The sequence below is a fragment of the Dromaius novaehollandiae genome, chromosome 17 (genome assembly GCF_036370855.1).
Source record: "Dromaius novaehollandiae isolate bDroNov1 chromosome 17, bDroNov1.hap1, whole genome shotgun sequence".
Lineage (NCBI taxonomy): Eukaryota > Metazoa > Chordata > Aves > Casuariiformes > Dromaiidae > Dromaius > Dromaius novaehollandiae.
In genome coordinates, this window is record NC_088114.1 from 4,954,556 (window position 1) to 4,970,084 (window position 15,529).

At 49.8% G+C, this 15,529-nt stretch overlaps 1 protein-coding gene across 11 annotated transcripts in view; it reads right to left on the reverse strand.

Moving 5' to 3' along the window:
- NCOR2 (nuclear receptor corepressor 2) overlaps positions 1-15,529 on the reverse strand; it is a 272,197-nt gene that overhangs the window by 208,839 nt on the left and 47,829 nt on the right. Inside the window, exon 1 of one of the 11 annotated variants that reach the window (XM_026114521.2) lies at positions 5,949-6,060. The exons of the other annotated variants lie outside the window; for them this stretch is intronic. The gene's annotated coding sequence lies outside the window, so the exon portion shown is untranslated. Of the gene's footprint in view, positions 1-5,948; positions 6,061-15,529 lie in introns of those variants that run through there. 11 annotated transcript variants of the gene reach the window in all.

Sequence of the window (15,529 nt, forward strand, 5' to 3'; positions counted from 1 at the left end):
CCGGTCTCGGTCCGCGCCGGGGAGGGGAGTCTGCTCCGCTGAGCTACGGAGGAGCCGACTCGCGGGAACAAGAATTCCCGTCTCTGTGCTTCAGTTGAACGCTCTCCTCCCAGAAGGATGGGGGGGCATGAAGGCTGGAAAATCCTAATGAAGACTGTAGATACTCCCTACCCCCAGTGTTTTTCCCAAATTAAAGAGAGCAGATTCTGGCTTTCCAGCACCCCAGAGCTGTCGCTCCCTTGCAAAGGCCGCGGTGAAGTTTCCTCCTCGGACACCGGGGCTTTCCAAGGCAAGTGCAGACAAGCAGACATGGGGGCACGGCTCTGGAAACGCAGACAGGCGGAGGTGACGGAACGAACCTCACACCTTTACACAGAGCTTTTAACACCAAGATACGTAATACAGCATTTCTCAGGGGAGGAAAGAAGAAGGCAGAGTGCTTGAAGCCTGCTGCACTCCCCCGTCGTCCTCAGCCGGGAGAGCGCAGGAGTCTCCCCTGAGCCCAGCCCGGAGCTGCTGGGTGACTGGAAGGGATGGGAGGGAGCAAGGGCCAACCGAGCGGAGGGAAAGTATCTCCGACTGCAGCAACACGAGGCCTGTGCCAAAACACGCACCGGCAGCTCCTCACTCGCCTTACTGAGAAGTTAAAAACAATAAATAAGTACAGACATAATAAATAAGTACAGATGCATAGCTCTAACACGTCTTTAATTTTTAGGCTGCTCACAAGCGCCAGCCCTTCCCCTCTGCTCCCAAACCTGCCATCTCCGCTGGGATGGTAACACCTGGGCACGGCGCAGAGCCTCCTTCCCCGGGCGCCAGGGCCATCCCTGGAAGCTGCCGCCACCGTCTGCCCCAACGCTCCTTCGGAGCCGCCCTGTCCGAGCTCCTCTCTTTGGAGCTCGTCTTCACCTGCGCCAGGTGACCCCCGACAACGCTGCTTTACGGAGACGTCCGAGCACTCCCCCACAACAAGCCAAGCGACAAAAGCGCAGGGAAAGCCTGTTCAACGCGTAGACTGACACAGCATCCACGCTGTCCAGAAAGCAACCCGCCTCCTGCTACGCTGCTATCCTCTTTGGCACGCCAACCCAAAGGCTAATCATTAGGGACTATTCTGATTTCAAAGTAAAACCTTCAGCCTCTAAACAGTTTTAAAAAAATTCTGAGTCATGCTACTGTGTGCGAAGGAGAGAAGAGAAAGGACTCCTATCTGCTGTTCTAAAAAGAGGATTTCAGGTCACTGTCTCTTACGTAACAAGAGTGCACTCAGAGAGGGTGAGATCCACCGCTAAGCAGGATTACAAATTTATCTTCTCTCAGTAGCGCGATCTTCCACAAATAACCGTATCACAGAAAATAATATTGGAAATATTTTAATAATTGCACTTGGAATCACGAGCAAGGCAGGCCGACATTTGCACAGCAAAGTCTTTTAAATGTGAAGGCAGTGTGTACTACTGAGTGCTTGAGACCCTCTGGCAGCACTTTAGCACCTCTTTCCTCCCAGCCGTGTGATGGGGAGGGTGAAGATGCAGGAAACAAAACAAAACAAGAGAGTCCTGGTGTCAATAACAGCATGTGAAAAGCAAGGAGTGCTAAGAGACGTCGCAAAGCCGATCTGCCAGGCTTGGTTCAGAAGACATGAAGCATCACTAGATGATTCACCCCGAGAAGCCGGGATTTGATGCAGTCTAGCTTCTGACAGCAACTCCCCTTCACACCTGTGACTTATACCTAGATAGCACCTTCCTGTCCCAGACTGCACGAAGCAATGCAGACATAGCATCACGTCCAACCCATTAGGAGAGTTAAGGGGGATTTTCACACTTTTGCCCCCAAGCCCAGCCACATGCTTCCCTTAGACCAGCACTAGCTCTACTTGGCTTAGAGGAGAGGCAGCTCAAGAGGCTCAACTGGCTGCAAACAACCCTACAAAGCTCACTGTGGAGGTACAAAACTTTAAACCAACATTAACCCTCCAAATAAACTTTCAGAGACCATGACTAAAATGCATAAGCCTCTATGCCAAGACTCAAAACAAGCGGTTCTGAGTCAATTAGAAGAGTTTTCCAAAGTTGTGCTGGAAATTAATAAATATATGAATATTATATATATATTAAATGTGCAAATAATACAATGCAGGGATGCAGACTTCCCAGTTTCCCATCACCATCTGCACAAAGGCTTCATCTCATGGCACTGATCACCGCACCAGACAACAGTGGCCTCTTTTGTCAGTGACGTCCCCGGCAGATTCGATTACAGCAGTGATTCCATCACCACCCGCAAAAGATTTGCGGCTTCCCGAATGGCAGCAGCAGCTTCATAACAGCTGAGATAGCTGAAGCCATGGAGAACAAATATTTAAGAAGTCTCACTCCATTAATTTAACGGAAGAACTTCCAACGCTATCTTTTGGAAACATCAATAGATGGACAAAGTGCTTTCGCATGTCGCTGCTGCGTTAGCTAGCCAGCGTACGCTCACGAGAACGGTTTGGTTCCAGGAAAAGCGACACCCGCTCACTGGGGCTTAAAGGACTCTGCAACAACACAGCCGAGCGTGAGATCCTGCCCGAGCGCAAGCAGACAATTTTCTCACTGGTGACAGGGCAATGGCAACCCATAATTTACCAAGTGCATGGCAAGGAATATACGCTCTGAGCCATCTCTTTCCAGGATGGGAAAAATACCAATTTAGAAAAGCTTATTAAAGAAAACCACCACACAAGCGTGGCTCTCAGCAGAAGGTAACAGGAGTTTAATAACAGGAACCCAAATGAAAAGCAAGCACCCTTTACAGATCCGGCGTTAGATGGTTGGGAACGGGAGAAGACCAGTGTCTTGCTGTCCCTGCGCCACGCACTAGAGTTAAATCCGTCCTGGGCAACTGCTTCTTGCTCAGCGCTCCCTCATCTGCATGGACTATTTGCAGTAACATCATTAGAGCAACCATCAAGCAGATGCTTAAAAAAATGCAGAATGACGTTCAAATGACATCTATCCATAAATCAGCCCAAACCACAAACATCTGAAGAAGATTTTCACTTAATCCAATTTACTGTAATCTCTCTCTTTAGTTAAAATGACAGAAACGTCAAAATGGGACTTTACTCCTCTGTCAAAGCATCTCATGGTGAAAAGGAAAATAAGCAGGCTCTCACATGCAGCACCAATTATTAGGTTAGAAGTGTCAAAACTGTACTTTGAGTCTAACTATTAACAGTCGCATCCACATGCTGTGCCCTTCTGTTCCACTTCATCTCCCCCAAAAGGGGCTCGGAGCATACGCTCGGTGCCAAGCGACATCCATGCAAAAACGCCGGTTACCCACTTTCCATTTCCGATGGCTCTGTGCTCACCTCTGCTCCAGGGCACGCCGCCCCTTCCCAGGCTCTGCCTTACGGCACGTGTGACAAGTCTAATTTGCCAGCAAGTATCAAGGGAAGGCTGCATTTTATTGCTTCCAAAAAAAACCAAAACAAAACCCCAAGCCATGCTGAAAAGACCAGTCTTAAACTGTTTTCCCCACCTTCCCCACTTAATTAGCAAACAGGATAATTGACTGTCCCGGGGAGTTAAGCATGTGTGCATACACATATATATTTCTGTATATTTTTTCCAACGGTCACAAAAATTAATTCATTATCCAAGAGTCCAAGAAAGTGGAAGAAAAATACCTATTGTCAGGAGCGGGGTCTTCATGCATTATTTAACAAGAACTCTGTTGGCAAAACTGGTGTTGTTTTTATATAAAAGCTAATAGAAATTGTACCTCCAGGTGTCAAAACACTGATGGTAATTCCTGCTGCCTCAGACATCTTGATGTTTCAATTTTAGCAGTATGAGGAGCCTGCAGGGAATCCGAGAGGGTAAAGTGCTTGTACTCAAAGCGGAGCAGAGAGGAGGAGAGCCTTTTTATTCCTGCAGAAAGGGCTCAGGGGAACAGTTCTGCTCGCTGGAATTATCAGCGCTGGCTCCCCTGCTCCTTCCCTTCCTTGAAAGGGGCAAGGGCAAGACAGACTAACAACAGGCGATGGCCGCGCGCCGACGGGAGAAGCAGCGAGGCTGCTAAACCTCTCCAAGACAAAGCGTAAGCGAGCAGAAGACATCATTGGGGTTGAGCAGCACGAGAGCAGCTGCAATTAAAGGCATCCTCAAATGCTCTCAAGGGAACTGACAGGCTGTGATGCAACAGTTTTGATTTTAAGTTTGTGCCTAAAAGGTGGGAAGCACGTTGGACCCCCATGCACCCCCTCCCCTCACTGACTTCCAGCCGCACTCCTCCACGTCCGCCCTCGGCACAGGGAAAGACCAGAGCTGCACCTCCACGCGCACCGCGCCAGAGCCAACCAGGGAAGCCTGCGGGCTGCTCACACCAGCACTGATTCATATCTAGAGCAGCTACCTACCGGTTTTCTTTGTTTTTTTTAAAAAAAGATTTGGTTATTTCCTGGTATCAAATGGAAGCATCTCTCACACCTTCCTTCCAGGGCTGCACAGCCCTTGCAGAGCGCTGCTGGCTGATCCACCAGCGGTGTTTACTCTCGGCTCAAAGACCTCCGAGTCAGCAGATGACATCTCAGCTGCCTCCTACCATCCTCTTCCCACTCGTTAACCTTTTCAACTTCAAGCTAGGTTCACTTTGCATAACTCACCATGGGAGCGGCTGCCCACCTCCAAAACATCCGGCTGGTGCAGCCTGTTGCACAGGCAAGGGAACGGCTCCATGCAACATCTCCAAGGGCTTCACAAAGATATTTCAAAAAAAAGAGTGGCTATCCATCTCTCTCGCTTTCTCTCAGCTATCTGCACCCCTTCCGTCACCCTGCAATTCCTCTTTTTCTAAAGCAGCAAAGATTCGATTTCTACATGAGAACACAAATTTGCTGACAGTTTACAGCCGTTTGGGCCAACACTGACAGCAGGATCACGCAGAACTGACTCAGCCCGCTGCACTTCCCCAGAGCAACGACGGGGCAGCGAGATGATAAAGTTCAAGACACATGAAGCAGCCTCTTCCTGGCCACCACAGCAGCCCCTGCTTGCAAGCCTCTACCCCAAACCGACCAAAGTCAGCCCCACGGCAAAGGCGCAGAGCAGCAAGACCGCTCACAGAAAACTTCAGAAGTTAAGCACTTACTACAGCACCTCTGGAACAGCTGTTTGAGACCAGCGCCCATTCAACCGTGCCCCCACCTTCAAGCTACACCCCCCAGGCCTACCACAGCCAGGCACCTGGTCAGCAGGCGTGAGGAGGAGGGAGATGGGCACAGCCCTCTAAATCCAAGCTCCGGTGCTGCAGCTCCTCAAAAAGCCCGACCACCGTGCAGGGCAGGCGTCCCCATTTCCCACACCGCTTCCACCACCGAGGAGAGAGAGATCGGGCAACGCTGGGGGTGGAAGGGGAGGGGAGGGAGGGACAGACAGACAAGGAGAAAACAATAGCTCAGGAATTCACCAGTGGTTCTGCAGGGTGTTTAAGGAAAAAAAGAAGAAAAAAAATAAAAGGATCACTTTGCCCAGCCACTCGGCCAGGGACACAAAGGTCCTGGAGAGATCCTTCATCGGGTCATGAACTTTCACAAGCCCATTAAGCAGCCTGTTTCAAAAACAGCACTGAGGAAATTCCCAAGGAAAAGTAAATCAATGCAAGAGCGAGCACAGCCGAGCAGTGCCAAAATTGCCGCTGCTCACATTTCACCTACGCACATGGCTGGCCCTCCACACGCACGGTGCTTCCACCTGGAAGCCGACCAAGCGGCAGAACCACCCACCGGCCCCGCGTTTGCAGACCCGGCGCGGGGCTGCTCCCAAGTCACAGCACAAGCAGGGTCGGGAGCCGGAGCTCTCCTCTCCCGCTCCGGTTTGCGCACCGCAAAGTTTTCCCAGCCTGCCGACCCGGGGCCCCTTCCCCGTCGCCAGCCCTGCTCGGGCATCACTTACGGCTCGCTAACATCTCAGCGACTTCCACTCGCTCCTGGCCACTCTGGGAGAGACGCGTGTTGCCTTCCTGCTCCTCTCGCCATGTCTCACAATGCGTGGTATAAACTTTAAGAGGCAATGACCTCATCCGAGCTGGGAAGAGGGAGGCGGGGGAATTGGCTACTTGCCACCTTCTCATTTTTCACATTAAAAAAATAATTTATGAGAGAAAGCCTATTTTATTAGCTTAAAAAAAAAGTCGCATTAGGACAAGCAGGCCTGCCTTCTAGCGCGTCCGTCGCTTGCACGACTCCAGGAGTTGATGGCACCTCACCTTCAGAGCCGCCCGCTGACCTGCGGCCACAAAGAGGACCCGCAGACGTCGCAGACCGCAGCTCCGCCACGGGGCTTGGCTGCTCCAGCACATCCCCGCATCCCTCTGTGGGGCATCGAGCTCAACACAGCCCCAGAAACACCGCCGGACACCCCACCGGGGAAGCCCCAGGGAACATCGCTGCTCTGCGGACAATTCAGACAACGCTTCGCTATGGTACAAGCGTCCTTTTTCTCGTGTTTGTTAAGGCAGACTTCTCCTGAAAGCACAGAAAAGACTTCCAACTCGAATTCGCAGTGACTCCAAAACGGCCATTACACACCAAGCCGCAGCCGGTGCCTGCGACGGCAGCGCGGACATCTGGGAGCAGGCCGCCAGGCGCGGGCTCGGTGGCGAGCAGGAACTGCAGAGCATGTAATTAATTTTGCCCAGACATGTAACGCAGCGTATTTCTGAACACACGCAGCGCATGTGTGCACAGCAGCCTGCAGACACGGGACACGCCAGTTCTGCGTACTCACACATTTTATATACTCACATTACTTATGTTATAGATTCACACATACATTACTCATAACTCTTAAGAACAGAACATGCAGTTCATCTTGGCACAAATCCCAGAGGGAGAAAAAACCTTGCAGTAACAAATATAACTCAAGTTTAGTCCAACAGCATCTGTGGTAAGAGTCAGAACAGTATTATGCATCATTAAATTATTGAATTATTTTGTAGAGCCCACCCGCGTGTCTCTGCTAACGTGAGTCAAGTCGGTTATTCCAAGGGACATTTCTTGATCTGAAGCGTTCCTCCGCTCTCCGAAATTTGTGCTCCAACTACTGAGCACGCAACTCTGGGAAACGCTGGAAAGAAGCACCTCCCTCTGCGTAGCGTGCGTTGGACAACGCCTCGTGCAAGTCAGTGCCACTGTTTCTCTGTGCGCCCAGTTAGGGTCCAAATACATCAATGTGAGACTGTAATTGGACCTAAATACTGCATTAGCTGCTGAATTACATATGCCGGCAAACAGGCCGTGCTCCACTCTATGAAGCAGACACTATTACAGCAGCAAGGATATTTAATCTTTACGCACCGTACCACAGCGACAAAGTCGGAGGCAATAGATCAGCGTGGACTGAGAACACAACCCCATTGTGGGTCACCACACAGGGAAGAAAAACAAACAAGCAAACAAAAAAAATCACAGCACACTACAGCTTTTATACGCCTTTCTAACTGCGAGTTTTCAGCATAGCAAAAGGTGTTCTTCATCCCCTCCAAAACCTGGCTTTGTCCGCTCCCATGGGTTTTACACCCAATGTCAGAGATTGAAGGAGTCGGAGTCGTAACGTTATTCTCATTTACCGAAGGAGGAACCAACGCGAGGGAACGAGGACCCGTTCACCCCAAGCCTCCCGGCAGCGATGCTGACACAGCCCGGACCTCCCCGGGCCCTGGGATCGGGCCCCCGCGCAGCGACGGGCTTCCAGCAACGCAACCGCGAGTCGGTGATCCCTCCCGGGCGAGGAATTCCCACCACGTCAGAAACACCCTTCCCAAGGACTACAGCACCGGGACCCTTCGCAAAGCCATCCGGCCTCCAGTTTTGCGGGCAGAGTTTACCAGCACTAACGCTCTTTATGCAAGAGCCAGCGCAAAAACAGCAGCTGCAAACTCCCACCGCCCTGACCCGAGTCAAAACACACCGCACGCCGCTTTCCAGGCAAACCCAAATTACAGCATCATCTGCTGACTGTTTCAGGGATGAACAAACCCACATTAATTACAGACCAACTTCGCAATTCACCTCTCAAAAGCACAAAACATCAGCAGAACTGCTTTGATCACCCTGACAAATCCGTCTTCAGCCGACGGAGCAACGCGCGAGACCGGGATATTCAGCAAAAAACTTTTTCTCCCTTTTCTCTTCGCCGCTGCCCTCCCCTTTCTCTCCTCCCAGAAAATAAATGCCCCAAGCCAACAAGGCTCAGAGGGATAAAGTCGCCTCTGAAAGCAGTGGAGGCTCACAAAACCTTGCATTTTGTCTTCTTTAGCAAATGCTGTCCACCTCCGAGCAACCGCAAAAGTGCATTCGCAGCCTCCGACACCAAACACTGCTTCTGTGTCGCGGGGCCAAGTCCCAGTTTTTCAGAGCAACTTCTTTTCTGCTGTGGCCTAGTTTAGCTCTCCCGACAAAACGCAACCGAAACAAAAGCGGCCCGGCCAGCCGGGGGGCACTTACCTAGCAGCCCCCGCGCATCACCCACGCGACCTCGGGCACCTCCAGCAGCGACTGTCTCAACTTCAAAATAAATAAATAAAGGAGGCCACACAGTCTTAAAACCAAGCTGGAAATGAAATGAAAAGCCTGTAATTATTTCTCAATGCTCCTGCCAGTCTCAGCCTATAAACACAGTGGATTACATAAGTCCACCCCTCCTGTTTTGAAGCCAAAAGTATGAGCTTTTCCTCCAGCTCCAGCAGCAAGTAATAATTCCTTGTAGCCATGGCAACGCTGGCTGCCTTCCAGCAGACAATGGCTGAGTTGAAATACTGCTAGGCCTTTTTATAGCTGAGCTCTGAAAACCTCTAAAATATTAGCTATCTTATGGCTAACCCGACTCGACAACCTCTCCCTTTTAACCGTTTCCTTCCTAGGCGAATTCCTAGCATCCCGGGGCCGCGGCCGAGCGGGGACCGCACTCGGGGGCGGTCAGCAGCGGTGGCTGCGGGGACTCTGCCGCTTCCACCGGACCGCGCTGCGTTTTCGCACGTCGGGAACGTTTCCGTTTTAATGGATTTGCTGACTTCTCCCCGGGAACCGCAATCCCAGCCAGAAGGGACTGCAGCACAGCATCTGCAGTAATGGCCACAGACCGGCTGCGATGTTTGGGTTTCTCCTGTTTTATTTCGGTCTGTTACTCAGCAGGTATGTTTTTTCTGCTGCGTTCGCTCCAGCAAGCTCCGAATGATGTACGCCTCCCAAGTTAGCCTAGCTCAAGAGGAAAGAAGACAGCAAAACAACACTTGTGCATGCAACGCTGGCATCGTCTCCTCACATAACCAGCGCTGAAGCTTGTGGGGCTCAGTGTCCGATTCCCAGAGCCACAGGGGAACAAGCCACCCTACAAGTCCCTTCTCAGCGAGCTCTGGGAGAACCCGCCCGGCCCATCTGGGCACACTCAGAGCTGCAGGGAAGTCCGGGAGAACCAGCTGCATTGGAGACACCCTACAGCCATAAGACAGCACAGAGCGTTCTGCTCCTGCAAAGCTGGGGCTCATTCTGCAATTAAAGGAGGTTAGAAGCGCTAATGCGCCTCCAGCGAGCCTGAGGGCCAGAGGAAGCCTGGGATGACAGAGAAGACATTCAAGACATCATTCAAGTCAATGCTGTAGCACAGATTGCTGAAGTTATGCAGCCTAAGAGGGTAAATTCCTACCAATTCCTACCAAAGCAACGGCTAACACAAACACTTAGCAGCTCCTAAGAGCATGTGAAGTTAGTTTTGCTCTCCACAAGCACCCCACGCTGCCCAGGATGTCTCCGCTGCTTCCGAGCTCTGGCAGAGGACCTGACCCATTCACCTGAAGGACGTCACGTCCGTCACACCAACCCCACTCACTCCTCCAAGCAAGAGTTCAGTGAGGCAACTGGCCATGTGCTGGCTCGCTGCAGCTCTGAGCAAAATTCTCCCTGAGGGCCGGGAGATCCTCTGCAATACGCTGAGTTTTGCAAGTTAGCAAATAAGCAAAGAAAACAATAGAAATTAAAAAGAAAATTTTAAAAAAGCAGAGCCAAAGCCACCACAAAAAAACAGTTAGCTCACTTCTGAATGCTCAAAATAGTGCTGCCAGCATTCGCGATCCGGTTGCCAGTCTGCAAACGGCTCTGGGAAACCCGAAGGCCCTTGCTCCGCACTCAGCCCACGGCGACTCTCCGCCGGCAGCCTTTGCAAAGCAGGCAGCTTGCTGCCCCTACGATCACAAGAAAAGGCTTGAGTGCACGGCCCCTGGGAGCCTTTAACACTCAAAAACCAGACGGCAAACAAAAGAGAACATTTCTTTCTAAATCTCATTAAGTTCGAGAGCATGATTATGATTTTTTTAATGTGCAAAGGTGATAATATTGCTTGGAGCTCCAGTCCAATTAATTATTTTATGGAGACAAACATACTAGGAAACACTAAATGCAAACCTGAAGGTTCCTTACTCCCAGGCCTCACAAGCTCCGGCTGTTAAGTCTTTGCTACAAGGCTGCAATTCCTTGTGCCACCGAATCAGTGTCGTCCTCACAGCAACGACCCATGAAGAAAGTCAAGCAACTGTCCTCCACCTCTCAGCACAAACCAGGATGTGGCAACACTAGCAGATGCTGGTTCTTATAGCAAAACCTCCAAACCAGCCAGAAGTAGCAGTTGTTGCCTCAGATAATTAAGTGCATGTTGTGCTACTGCAGAGCCAGGCAAAGCCACATGCGGGGGGAAAGCCACAACTGACAGAGCAGGTACCCTAGCTCTGCAAGCTAAGAATTCGTCAAAGCAAAAGATTTTCCCATTAAATCTCTTAACACCCTTCTGTCAGATGAGACCTCAGGGATTCATGTCTGGCACAGCCACATTTTTCTAGAGGAGAATAATAATAATGATTAAAAAAAAAAAGGCCAATTTTCTGGGTTCCACCTCAGTAAGTAACAGGCCAGCAAACCACAGAGAACCAAAATCTAGAGACTTGTTCAAGAACAAGGTCTAGCCCTGCTTTGCTGAATACTGCAGATCCGTGGCTAAACTTCATCCTCCACTACTCTGGTGACAACTCAGTGGGTCTCAGGGACATCTCCCTAGGGAGACAGCATTTGATCCTGGTCTCCTGTCCCCTGCCTCCCAGCCTCCTTCAAAACTCGCTATTGCCAAGATGACATCTAAGATGACATGGCTACAAAACGCCTTTCACCCCCAGCCTGAAAAAGACCTATTTGGGGAAAACGAGGAAGATGCTGCCTCCTGGCTCTAATGCACCACGTGCACGTGCCTGCAAAGACGCTGGGCCTTCAAAGCAGCCGTCAGGAGTCGCAGGAAAGAAAAAGAGCTGAGGCCAGAGCTAGTAACTCTGGAGAAACCTTGCTATTCTTGTGCAGACCCAAACTCTCTTCCAGGTCAAGCAACATCCCCAGAACGACCCTCAGACACAGATGTGGGAATAACAAGTTACAACTACAAAACCCTGCTTAAACTTTAAAATGGCATCATACTACACATGTTCTTCCAGCTTAAACCCTTAATTAAAGGGACTATTCTTTACAGCTCTGGAGCTGCTCCAACTCCCATTGTTAAATTTAAAATAAAATCCTGCAACCCCACAGCATCTGTAAGACATTAAAACATTCAATACTGACTTATTTATTCAGCTTTAAGACCTTATTTAATGATTTTTCCTCTCAAAACCCAAATGCAAGGATTTAAAGAGAATAACCAATAGCACCTCTTACAGGATGCTCCCCCCTCCCTGCTTCCCCCACCAGAGAAGCTTTTACCATAACATCCACAACACTTAACAATTTGAAACCAATTAAAGCCAGACTCCACCATGCAGAGCTTCTGGACGGACTGCAAAAACAAGACACACACAATTCTGGGTGTCAGGAAGAAGCAGGCTCTGCAGCCATGGAAGCTAGTGCAAATATGATCCATTCGTGCTTAGGACAAAACAAGAAACCAGGCGGATCTGACCACAAGAAAATCACCATGAACATATGAAAAAAAACTACACCCTCTAGAAAGCCAGTTTTGGTCATTACTAATAATGCTGCAGAGCCGTAAGCCTGAACCTTGTTGTTCCAACCTCTGTTGTTCCAAGGCAGGTCTTTGCGTTCCTCCTCTCTCTGGACAGAGAGCTGTATGCAGTCATCTACAACCCTGCTAACTACGGCTAGGCTAAGGGAGCTGGTCCATCAGCTCAGGGAGCACAAGCGGTCTGGCAAGCACGCGTTCAACCATGGCAAAGGATCCAGACATGACAACTTTCCTGATCAGACCTGGAGAAGAGCTTGGGCTGAATGCTAGAGCTCTGCAAAATCAACAGGAGCTTCCATTCACTTCACAGGGAGGGGGATTTCAATCCTGGTCCCCAGGAACACTGCCCAGTAGTGGTCCCTAGAACATGTGTTATCAGGCCATGGACCTGCTCACAGACCTCTGGTTTTCTGTAAAGCACATAGAACATTAATGACATTCCCAATACTCTTCCCGTAAGCAGTTCCACAGCCACAGACACATTTTGGGATGGCAGATGGAAAAGGAGACAGCCCACAGAGACAGGGCTGTAGTTGTTCTTGGAGTGGTTGATGTGTCAGGTCTCCTCCATGACACGAAGGTGGTCTGGATGGAGAGGCAGCTTCCCAAAGCACGCAGCTCGAGCTGGGCAGCACCTAGGAACGCAGCTGAAAGCCTGTGGCTGGAGTCTACCTCTGCCGTGACCAAAAGCGCCTCCCGTATCGGAGAGGAGCTTGCCCTGGGAAGTGTACCAGGGCAGGGAGCCAGCTCCCACCAGCAAACCAACAGCCAGCCTGCACACCAGCAAACACCACACTCACACGATCATCTCCACTCGGGTGCCAACATCCTCTCTGGGTTATGGCCATGGTCCTGCCTGGTTACTTACAGCAGCTCTGCTGCACGCAACACACGAGAAGGGCAGTGAAGTTTGCAGAAAATCCCAGGAGGTTATCTCAAGCCATTCCCACAGCTAATTAAATTGTTTGGTCACGCATGCTTTAAAATTGATAAAATAAAATTAAAAAAAAAATTAATCACAAAACCAAAAACCTGACAATTAGTAGAAGGAAGTTTGTTTGATCACCTCTCCCTGCCACCTGCCAAGTAGTTCTGGGGCCACCGCAGCAGGTCATCGAGGCATCGCGACTCTGTGCACACGCGGACCACGTAGCTCCCATCCTCCCACCCACAGCTGCACCATCCCTGCCGAACCACCCCCTGGCTCCCCGCGCCGGGGCCGTCAAAACGCAGCCGGTCCCAGGCAGTTACCTCCGGGCATACCTGCACCTACACCAGCAGAGCCTGCAGCCGAGAAAGGGCTTTGCACGGGCCAAGCTGTCTTCAGGAACACGCTCTGACGTCAGAAAACGTTGCTAACACAGGCAAAACAAGGAAGCGCATAGCACCTACGTACGAACTACGGGATGCTGGACAAAGAACGAAAAGAAGGGAGGAGGTGGAAAAAGAACAGTCATTCAGGAATCTATTCCTACGCTGGCATTCCCAAGCAGGCTTCCTCTGACTAGATCGCGAAACCCAGCAGCAAAAAATATCCAGTATATTTAACAAGGCCACCTCAGCAAAGCAGAACCAAGATTAACCCACACCCGTAACTGGCACATGGCAAAGAGCCATGAAAGAAGAAAGTCAGCCCTGGTTAGGAGACAGCTCAAAAGAGTAAGGAAAATGCTTGGGGGGTAGGGGAGGAGGGGGTGGCGCAGGGGGGAGTATTTCATCCCTCCTTTTAGAGGAGGAAGCTAGAAAGAAAGAAAAACAAAATCGGGACTCTGATCCAAAGCCGTACTATACCAGTAAGAGTCCTCCCAATTGTTTCAGCGAGTTCTGGATTGTATCCTTGCCAAAGACGCTGCCTATGCTATAAAAAACGAACTAGTCCTCTTAAAGGCATACCATTACGGTGCGCAGGACCCCAAGCAGCTTCTGGGACTCGGACAGAGCTGCAGGACCTGTAAGAGTTCACGTGAACAAACCTGATCTAACAGACCCTGCGAGCAAAGGAAGAACACAGTTAAGATATTCGATAGCTAATTACGAAATGTGTCAAATCCCAGAAAACCAAAAAACCAGTTAGCTCAGGCTGGATGTGGAAACAGGAGGCGGGTGAGATGTGAGGAAGTACAGAGATGACTCTTGTGCAAGCCCAAAGGCTAGGTACAGATTTGAGGACACATGTCCAGCCGCTGACCAGCAGAAGTGGTGGCCGCAGGGATTTTGAAACAAGGCCGAAATCCCTAGCAAGTTTCCAATTTATGTTTTAATTCAGGGAACAGAAAGTCCATAGCTTACCAACCACCAGGCTAGTCCTCGTCTAGAGGATGATTCCAGTTCAGCATTCCCTTATTCGCAGTCTGAAACAGAAACATCCCAGCAATAGAAAACAAAAACAAACAAGAAGAGGGCTGCGCCCTAGGCATACAATTCAGATGCGTCCTAAACGCACCACCGTTTTCTATTTATTCTCAACTGGAGCTTCCCCTCCACATCCACCGCCTCCTTCCACTTAAACTGATATGCCATTTAAGATCTCGTATCTACTGGCTCTGCCCACTGCATCCTCAGCGTTTAAAATAAGCAAGCTATGACAAATGCTGGGTAAACCCAGGCGCTACAAATACTGCAAAGGCAGAATGGCTGAGGGATATTGCAGACTAGTCATATGCTTCAATATTTTGTCCCCAAGAGTTCGGCCAATCCATTTAGCAATGGAGCACAAGTCTAATAATAGATACAAGGATACACAGGAGATAAATGTACACAAGACAAAAATAAACTCCAGCCTTGTTATAGTTTTAATACAGGAGCTAAACTGGGAAGTGATAAATGAAGACAGCTTCCACCGTTGAGTCAAGAGGAAAATTTAACTCCCAATGGCCCAAGAGCAAAACAAACATGTTGCAAACTGCAGGGGAGACTTTCAGAAAGCTAAAGGACTTGATGAGAATTACTTTTTAATACATTTTTCATTATTTCATGTGACACCAAAAAATTTTAAGCTCTACAGTTCTCAAGTTAAACTAGAAGCAGATTTCAAGCAACTGTTCCTCTTCTCGAACATCAACAACTGCCTGGATGTTGGCCCCACAATTGCATCTCCACAAGTTGCTTCCAGCTCCCTGAAAATGGTGTAGCTGCACAGCAGCTCATTTTGATCTTAGTATATGGTCTCAAATTAAAACTTTAATATACTCATATGCAGCTATAAACTCCTACACGCATTCTTCCTTTATGAGTTTTAGCGTGTCTCCAGTCTACATGGTTAACCACTCTCCCCCCACGGCCTCCCTGCCTTCGCTTTAGAAAACAGCCTCTGGTGTTTAATGAGACTAACTATTTCCACACAGAAATTATTTGAGGGATAACTCCAGCTTTCCCACAGGAATACCCAGAGGAGCCTCATAAAGATTTCACAACTTTAAGCCACATGATATATCACAAGTTATACATTTGCATACACAAACATATCTACTGCACCACCACCA